The sequence below is a fragment of the Nicotiana tabacum genome, chromosome 1 (genome assembly GCF_000715075.1).
Source record: "Nicotiana tabacum cultivar K326 chromosome 1, ASM71507v2, whole genome shotgun sequence".
NCBI lineage: Eukaryota > Viridiplantae > Streptophyta > Magnoliopsida > Solanales > Solanaceae > Nicotiana > Nicotiana tabacum.
This window is the reverse complement of record NC_134080.1, coordinates 70,762,020-70,771,664: the sequence shown is the minus strand read 5'-3', so window position 1 is coordinate 70,771,664 and position 9,645 is coordinate 70,762,020.

Below are 9,645 nucleotides of genomic sequence, written 5' to 3'. Positions count from 1 at the left end.
CCGTAGTCGTGTAAAACAACCTGGAAATATTACGGATAACTATCAGCCCATAACCCTACATATATATGGTGTTTATCCACACCCTTCCTCCTCCAAAACTCCACAAGATAGTAGTAAAATACGCAGCCCAACAACAACGCAAAACAGTCCACAAAACAATAACATTACTACCAAGCCTTTCGATATATATCTCACAAGTTCTAGCTTCAATGGCTTAGCCGCAACTTGGATAATCTTAAATACATATAGAGTAAGAGGTTCCTTACCTTTATACATAAATAACAACTCCAATTTGACCTTAAATTTCCATGAAATATCCCTCCAATGCTGCCACAACAACAAAAAAGCGAAACTAGCGATCAATTAGTGTTTTTCGGCACTAGAATCACTTTAGAAGGCTTGAAATCACCTAGGATTGATATTAAGAACATGAGGGAGTATTTACAGAACATAAAACCTTTAAAACAACCTCCCACACGAGCTGGAACGACACAAAAATGAGCAACAACAAGAAGAACAAGAGACTTACTAGCGCCACGGAATTCCCGACACTTGATTTGTGTTGTTTGCCCTTTTTTGGGTCTTGAATCTTGAGAGAACCTTGAGAGGATGTTCCTAGGGTTCTAAGGTCTGAAAATAATGAAAAGAAATGACTTAAAACGGGTTGGAGTCATCCTATATAGGTCCAAATATCTTAAACCGACTTAGTGGGCCCCATAGAGAGGTGCTTGGCGCAGTCTCGCGAAAACGCGAATATCTCTCTACTCCAAGATCGTATCGATGAACGGTTTAATGAGTTGGAAACTAGACTCCTAGATCTTTAATTTGGTTGGTAGATCACCCCTTAATTCCTTGTAAATTATGAGAAAAGATTAGAAACATTTGACCCAATGTTTAAGTAAAATTATGAACCTAAGTTGCGACAACTTTTGTCGACTTTTGTTTCATAACTCGTTTGACTTCAAGACTTATGATACGGATATTATATGATTAAAATACCTTAATAAATGACCTCTTGAGTGTATTAAGCACCGCTAGATTACCTGAAAATACGAGTTACAACATCCTTGATTCGTTTAACTTCTAATACTGGTTAATCACCCTTATACACTCTTGTATCACTTAAGACCAATAGGATTGACTTCTTATCATCTAAAAGATAATTCCTTATTGGATTTATGTTAACTAATATATGGCATGAACTAACACATGTGGATATGGGTTGTAACACCCTCCCCCCCTTAGGAACATTCGTCCTCGAATGTAAGGGTTTATGGGGATTTTAAATCATCGTGGATTCCAATGGAAATTTCCGATCAATTTTCCCCTATAAAATGGTCACTAGCAAAACTTGCATGTAATTAAGCCCAACATATGGCTTCACAAGGCTACACAAAGCATTATGCGTATTTACATTATCTACATATCACCATTTTGTATTAAGGAGGAGTATTCTCAAATTATTGCTTACCTCATAGAGCCGTTTCACCTTCCAATGTATCCTGTCTTCCACCAGCATCCTTGTTATCTTCATTCTGGAATAAGTAAGGGTATTTAGACTTCATCTCCTCTTCTGCTTCCCATGTCATTTCTTCCATATTTTTGTTCCTCCATAATACTTTGACGGAAGCTACATCTTTTGTTCTCAGCTTGCGGACTTGCCGATCTAATATCGCCACTGGCACTTCTTCATATGATAGGTCCTCTATAACTTGTACATCTTTGATAGGGACAACTCGAGAAGGGTCTCCAATACATTTTCTCAACATAGATACATGGAATACCGGGTGGACAAATTCCAATTCGGATGGCAATTCTAACTCATAAGCAACCTGTCCAATCCGTCGAAGAATTTTATATGGCCCGATATACCTTGGACTCAGCTTACCTTTCTTCCCAAAATGCATAATACCCTTCATTGGTGAGATCCTCAGGAAAACCCAATCACCAACCTCAAACTCTAGATCACGACGTCGGACATCAGAATAAGATTTTTGCCTGCTTTGTGCCGTCCTCAATCGCTCCTGTATCACTTTCACCTTCTCAATAGCTTGGTGAATCAAATCTGGCCCATATAATTCTGTTTCACCGACTTCGAACCATCCAACTGGTGATCTACATCTCCTCCCGTATAGTGCCTCGTATGGGGCCATTTTAGTACTGGAATGGTAGCTATTGTTATAGGCGAATTCTATGAGTGGAAGATGATCATCCCAATTCCCCTTAAAATCTAGAACACATGCTCGTAGCATATCTTCCAGTGTCTAAATGGTACGTTCAGCCTGTCTGTCAGTCTGCGGATGAAATGCAGTGCTGAGATTTACTTGTGTGCCTAAACCCTTCTGGAAAGACCTCCAAAAGTTAGCCGTAAATTGAGCTCCTCGGTCTGATATAATAGATATGGGCACACCATGAAGCCTAACAATCTCCCTGATATACAACTTTGCATAATCTTCAGCCGTGTAAGTTGTCTTCACTGGCAGAAAATGGGCACATTTTGTAAGTCGATCAATTATCACCCAGATGGAGTCAAACTTATGATAAGAGCGAGGTAATCCAATAATGAAGTCCATATTAATCACCTCCCACTTCCAGGTCGGAATCTCTATATTTTGAAGCAATCCACCGGGTTTCTGATGTTCTATCTTTACTTGTTGACAATTGGGACACTGGACTACAAATTCTGCAATAAACTTCTTTATATTATCCCACCAGTATTGCTCCTTGACATCATGATACATCTTTGTCGAGCCGGGATGGATGGAATATCGGGATTGATGAATCTCATTCATAATCTTCTCTCGCAACCCTGCCAAATTAGGCACACACAATCGGCTCTGGTATCTCAGTGCCCCATCTTTTCCGATCCCAAAAGCCATACTTTTACACTGTTGAATGCTTTCTCTTAATCATACTAAGATAGGATCTTCATATTGTCGTGCTTTTACCTCGACTACCAAAGATGATTCTGATGTATTCTGTACAGTAACACCTCCGTCATCAGAGTCTAACAATCTGGTTCTCATATTGGCTAGCTGATGAAGCTCTTTAATCAACCCCCATCTACCTGCCTCAATATATACTAAGCTTCCCATTGATTTACGGCTGAGAGCGTCTGCCACAACATTGGCTTTACTGGGATGATACAATATCTCGACGTCGTAGTCTTTCAATAATTCAAGACACCTACGCTGCCTCAAATTCAACTCTTTCTGCTTGAAGATGTATTGTAAACTCTTGTGATCTGTGTAGATGTCAACATGGACGCCGTATAAGTAGTGCCGCCATATCTTCAAAGCATATATTACTGTAGCCAATTCCAAATCATGGGTTGGATAATTCTTTTCATGCTTCTTCAATTGTCTTGATGCATAAGCAATCACATTCCCACGCTGCATCAATACGCACCCCAAACCTATACCTGAGGCATCATAATATACCACATAACCTTCTATTCCTTCAGGAAGAGTGAGCACTGGTGCAGATGTCAATCGATTCTTCAGCTCCTGAAAACTACGTTCACAAGTGTCAGACCACTGGAATTTGGTAGCTTTTTGTGTTAACTTAGTCAATGGTGATGATATAGAGGAAAATCCTTCTACAAACCGCCTATAATATCCTGCTAGCCCTAGGAAGCTGCGGACTTCTGATGGTGTTGTAGGTCTCGGCCAATTCTTTACTGCATCGATCTTCTGAGTGTCGACACTAATACCCTCATCAGATATCACATGGCCAAGGAATGCTACTGAGTTCAGCCAGAATTCACATTTGGAGAGCTTAGCATATAACTTACGATCCTGAAGCGTCTGTAATACTATCCGCAAGTGGCCCGCATGTTCCACCTCCGAACGAGAATACACTAGAATGTCATCAATGAATACAATCACGAACACATCAAGATAGGGCCTGAATATAGTATTCATGAGATCCATAAAAGCTGCTGGGGCATTTGTTAGCCCGAACGACATCACCAAGAACTCAAAGTGCCCATATCATGTCCGGAAGGCCGTCTTTGGAATATCCTTCTCCCTAACCCTCACCTGATGATACCCTGAACGTAAATCAATCTTAGAGAAATACTTGGCACCCTGGAGTTGGTCAAACAGGTCATCAATTCTTGGAAGTGGATACTTGTTCTTTATAGTAGACTTATTCAACTGTCGATAGTCGATACACATCCGTAACGACCCGTCTTTCTTCCGCACGAATAGGACTGGTGCACCCCAAGGTGAAGTGCTAGGCCTAATAAAGCCCTTATCTAGCAAGTCCTTCAACTGCACCTTCAACTCTCTCAACTCTGCCGGGGCCATTCTGTATGGAGGAATAGAGATCGGTTGAGTGTCAGGCAACACATCAATGCTAAACTCAATCTCCCTTTCAGGAGGAAGGCCTGGGAGTTCATCTGGGAAAACATCTGGGAATTCGTTGACCACAGGGATTGATTGTAAAGTAGGCGGTTTCGCCTCCGTATCCCTAATGCGAACGGGATGATAAATGTAACCTTTTGAGATCATTTTCCTTGCCTTAAGATAGGAAATAAACCTACCTTTCGGTGTAGCAATGTTCCCTTTCCATTCAATGACGGGTTCACCCGGAAATTGGAACCTAACCATCTTCGTACGACAGTCAACATTTGCATAGCATGAGGCCAACCAGTCCATTCCCATTATCACATCAAAATCAACCATTTCTAACTCAAATAAATTTGCCGAGGTTTGACAACTACAAATCATCACAGTGCAACCTCTATATACCCTTCTAGCAATCACAGAATCTCCTATCGGAGTAGATACCGCGAGGGGTTTACTTATCAATTCAGGTTCAATGCCAAACTTATTAGCCACAAAGGGTGTAACATATGATAATGTAGATCCCGGATCAATCAGCGCATATACATCATAAGAAAACACAGATATAATACCTGTAACAACATCTAGAGACGACTCGAGATCCTGTCGACCTACTAGAGCATAGGTTCGATTTTGAGCACCACTCGAACTCGGCACTGCACCTCTACCCCTACCACGACCTGTCGACTGCTGAAAACCCCGTGCTGGAGGTCGAACTGATGAGGAAGAACCAGACACAGATCCAGTCGGCTGAGCCATACCATCCCCTCCTCTATTAGGACAATCCCGCATCATATGGCCAGGCTGCCCGCACGAATAGCATGCATCAGAACCTCGACGACACAGTCCAAAGTGGGCCTTGCCGCACTGATCACAATGTGGTGTTGGGGGTCTCATCTGACTAGTATCCCTGTGATGTTGCGAGCCAGATGCCCGCGAACTCTGACCTGGACCAGAATAGGATCGATCATATCGAGGCCTCTGAAACTGTGGAGGAGCACTAGCTACAGGTGGCGCCGGACTCCTCGAAAACTATGGCCTGATGCGGCCTCTGAAGTCATCAGAATACACTGCAAATCTCGCCCTCTTATGCTGGCCTCTATCCTGCTCCCTAACTGCCCTCTGCTGGCGCTTACGATCCTCTAGGGTCTGGGCATAAGCTTGAATACGGGAAATATCCATGCCCTCCACCAAGGAGGCTGTCGTACACTCATTTATTAGATGTGGTCCCAACACATTCACGAACATATGCACCCTATCACTCATCTCGGCCACCATATGGGGAGCATACCTTGCCAAAGAATCAAACTGCATACTGTACTCTCGCACACTCATATTACCTTGTCTAAGGTTCAAGAACTTATCAGCTCTAGCTCGTCGTATCTCAACTGGCAAGTAGTGACGAAGAAAGGCCTCAGAAAATTCCTTCCACACAGCTGGAGGAGGGTTCGGACCCCTGGATCTCTCCCAACTATCATACCAGAGAACCGCTAAATCCCGTAGCCGATAAGAAGCCAACTCTACTGCCTCTGTATCACTAACATGCATAACCCGAAGTGTACGATGAACCTGGTCAATAAAAGTCTGTGGGTCCTCCTTCGGGTCTGATCCGGTAAACACTGGAGGGTCTAAATTAATAAAATCACGAACTCTTGTACTAACTGGTTTCTCAGCAGCACCTGTATTCTGCCTCTGAGCCTGAGCAGCTACCAAGCTAGTCAATAACTGCAAAGCACTCTGCATATCCTGGTCTGGAGTGCCAGACGGAGGAACTGGAGGCGCTGGGTGCCTTCTAATACCCTCTGGAGGAGATGGAGTAGATAAGGTATGAGAGGGCATCTCACTTTGAGCCTCACTTTGTCCTGCACTGACTTGGGGCACCTGACTGGTACCCTCTCCCGCTGCTGTATCAAGCCGTCTACTAATCGTTTGCTTCCTAGTCGAAGGCATCACTGAAAAAAACAAGGTGAATATTAGAGACAAACACTTACGACTCAACTCTACGCACGATCTAGATTCAGGAAGAAGGTAACAACCCTAGATGTCATGTAGCCTCTTGATTATAAATGTGGCACGCTACACATCCATAATCAAGACTCTACTAGACACGGCTCATAGACAACCCCTAGGACAGACTTGCTCTGATACCAAGTTTGTCACGACCCAAACTGAAGGGCCATGACTAGCACCCGACCACACTTGCCGAGCACCAACATACATTTCATCTAACCTTCATTATTATCTTTTAAGGCTGACGAAATCAATATAAATGGTAGACCTAGATCATGGACAACCAACAATAAAATATGACGGCATGAACATACATAGCAGGGGATGACCAGACAATCAAGAAACTACGTATAAGGTATGAGCTACCACGCTACTATGAAAGACTATACAACAAAAACTAGCCGACAAGGCATACCAAACTATACATGAGCCGACACCTGTCTATGAGCCTTTAAAAGAACATAAGTGTTGCAACATAGCCGGAACAGGGCCCCGACATACCCATAATGTCTATAACAAAAGTTGCATACCAAGACCAAGGCAAGTCCGGAGAAGGGATCTCGCCAATCACCTCTGAACTGGACAGTCTACTGTGGTGGGGGAGCTGCACCTGCCTGTCTATTAGGACCTGCAGCACGACATGCAGCGTCCACAAATAAAAGGACGTCAGTACGAATAAAGTACTGAGTATGTAAGGCAAGGAACCATAAATACGATCAGTAATGTAAGCAAGGATAAAGAATATACAACCTGTAACATCTTAGTACCTCTGAGGGCTACTTACATGAAATGCATGATACATATGTATAAATACATAAACCTTTAAAGCATTCGCCTCTGTGGGCATCATCATCATCATATCGTACCCGGCCATAATAGGCTCGGTAGAATCGTACCCGGCCACGTGGAGCTCGGTAAAACCCAACTGATCAGTGGTTGCACAATAGGTGCCGTACCCGGCCAACTATAGCGTGGCTCGGTAGAGTAAAATAGATACATATATATAATGCATGCTCGACTCATGGAATCACATTCTAAACCTTTCGGAGTGACGTAAGGTCGGTATCCTCTATACACGTTATTAGGACTAACTCTTCACTATGAACCTTATAAGATTTAGGAAGTACGAACAACATTGATAACATAAGAATAAGAGAAGTAACATTAACATTAATCGTTCCATAAGAGGGAAAACAATGTAAGTACTGCTAGCTTCTAAGAGTAGAGTATCTTGGAAGCTCGTTCATTACATTATGTACAATCGGAGTCGTGCAAAAGAAGGAAAGCGATAGCCTCACATACCTTGAACATACTGCCCCAATCTCAAGCTATGAAATTGTCAAAACTCCTTAGTCTACAATAAGAGAAACGATACTATCGTTATCATTTAAGCGTCATAACTATTATGTATCGACCACAACCTATTTTACGATAAAACGGACAGCACCTCCCCTATATATATGACCTCACACCATTCAAAACGGTCACCAAACAGCCCAAACAACATCAATAATAAACATATTGAGCCTCCCAAAATAGTCCACACACAGCCTAATCACTTCATACATACGACGACCACCGTAGTCGTGTAAAACAACCTGGAAATGTTACGGATAACTATCAGCCCATAACCCTACATATATATGGTGTTTATCCACACCCTTCCTCCTCCAAAACTCCACAAGATAGTAGTAAAATACGCAGCCCAACAACAACGCAAAACAGTCCACAAAACAATAACATTACTACCAAGCCTTTCGATATATATCTCACAAGTTCTAGCTTCAATGGCTTAGCCGCAACTTGGATAATCTTAAATACATATAGAGTAAGAGGTTCCTTACCTTTATACAGAAATAACAACTCCAATTTGACCTTAAATTTCCATGAAATATCCCTCCAATGCTGCCACAACAACAAAAAAGCGAAACTAGCGATCAATTAATGTTTTTCGGCACTAGAATCACTTTAGAAGGCTTGAAATCACCTAGGATTGATATTAAGAACATGAGGGAGTATTTACAGAACATAAACCCTTTAAAACAACCTCCCATACGAGCTGGAACGACACAAAAATGAGCAACAACAAGAAGAACAAGAGACTTACTAGCGCCACGGAATTCCCGACACTTGATTTGTGTTGTTTGCCCTTTTTTGGGTCTTGAATCTTGAGAGAACCTTGAGAGGATGTTCCTAGGGTTCTAAGGTCTGAAAATAGTGAAAAGAAATGACTTAAAACGGGTTGGAGTCATCCTATATAGGTCCAAATATCTTAAACCGACTTAGTGGGCCCCATAGAGAGGTGCTTGGCGCAGTCTCGCGAAAACGCGAATATCTCTCTATTCCGAGATCGTATCGATGAACTGTTTAATGCGTTGGAAACTAGACTCCTAGATCTTTAATTTGGTTGGTAGATCACCCCGTAATTCCTTGTAAATTATGAGAAAAGATTAGAAACATTTGACCCAATGTTTAAGTAAAATTATGAACCTAAGTTGCGACAACTTTTGTCGACTTTTGTTTCATAACTCGTTTGACTTCAAGACTTATGATACGGATATTATATGATTAAAATACCTTAATAAATGACCTCTTGAGTGTATTAAGCACCGCTAGATTACCTGAAAATACGAGTTACAACATCCTTGATTCGTTTAACTTCTAATACTGGTTAATCACCCTTATACACTCTTGTATCACTTAAGACCAATAGGATTGACTTCTTATCATCTAAAAGATAATTCCTTCTTGGATTTATGTTAACTAATATATGGCATGAACTAACACATGTGGATATGGGTTGTAACATAAATATTAGGACTTTTTACTTAATTCAAATAATGAATGATTTAATGATAACAATTTTAGTTGATTTTGAATTCCTAAATATTAGGAAAATAGTTTAAATTACAATTTTATCCAATATGAATTCTATTTTTAAAGGGTAAAAAAGGCAAACGACATTTCGCTAAAGGCCTTCGTGCTTTTAATATAGTATAGATAGATGACACTTGTAGCTTTTTAATGTATTCTCTTGTAAAATATTCAAATACCGTGGGGAAATAATACCATTCATATCAATTTTTCAATTTGATGTTTGTGTTTGACATTAACCGAAGGTTAAAATGGGTATTATAGCACGTACTCTTTTTATGTTAATTGAAGCAACTTAAACGAGTTATAATTTGTAGCTTAATTTTATGTAAATTATTAAAATAAATTAATTGTAAATTGTGATCCCCAATATCATTCTCTATCCATGATTAAATGCATATAATAATGATAA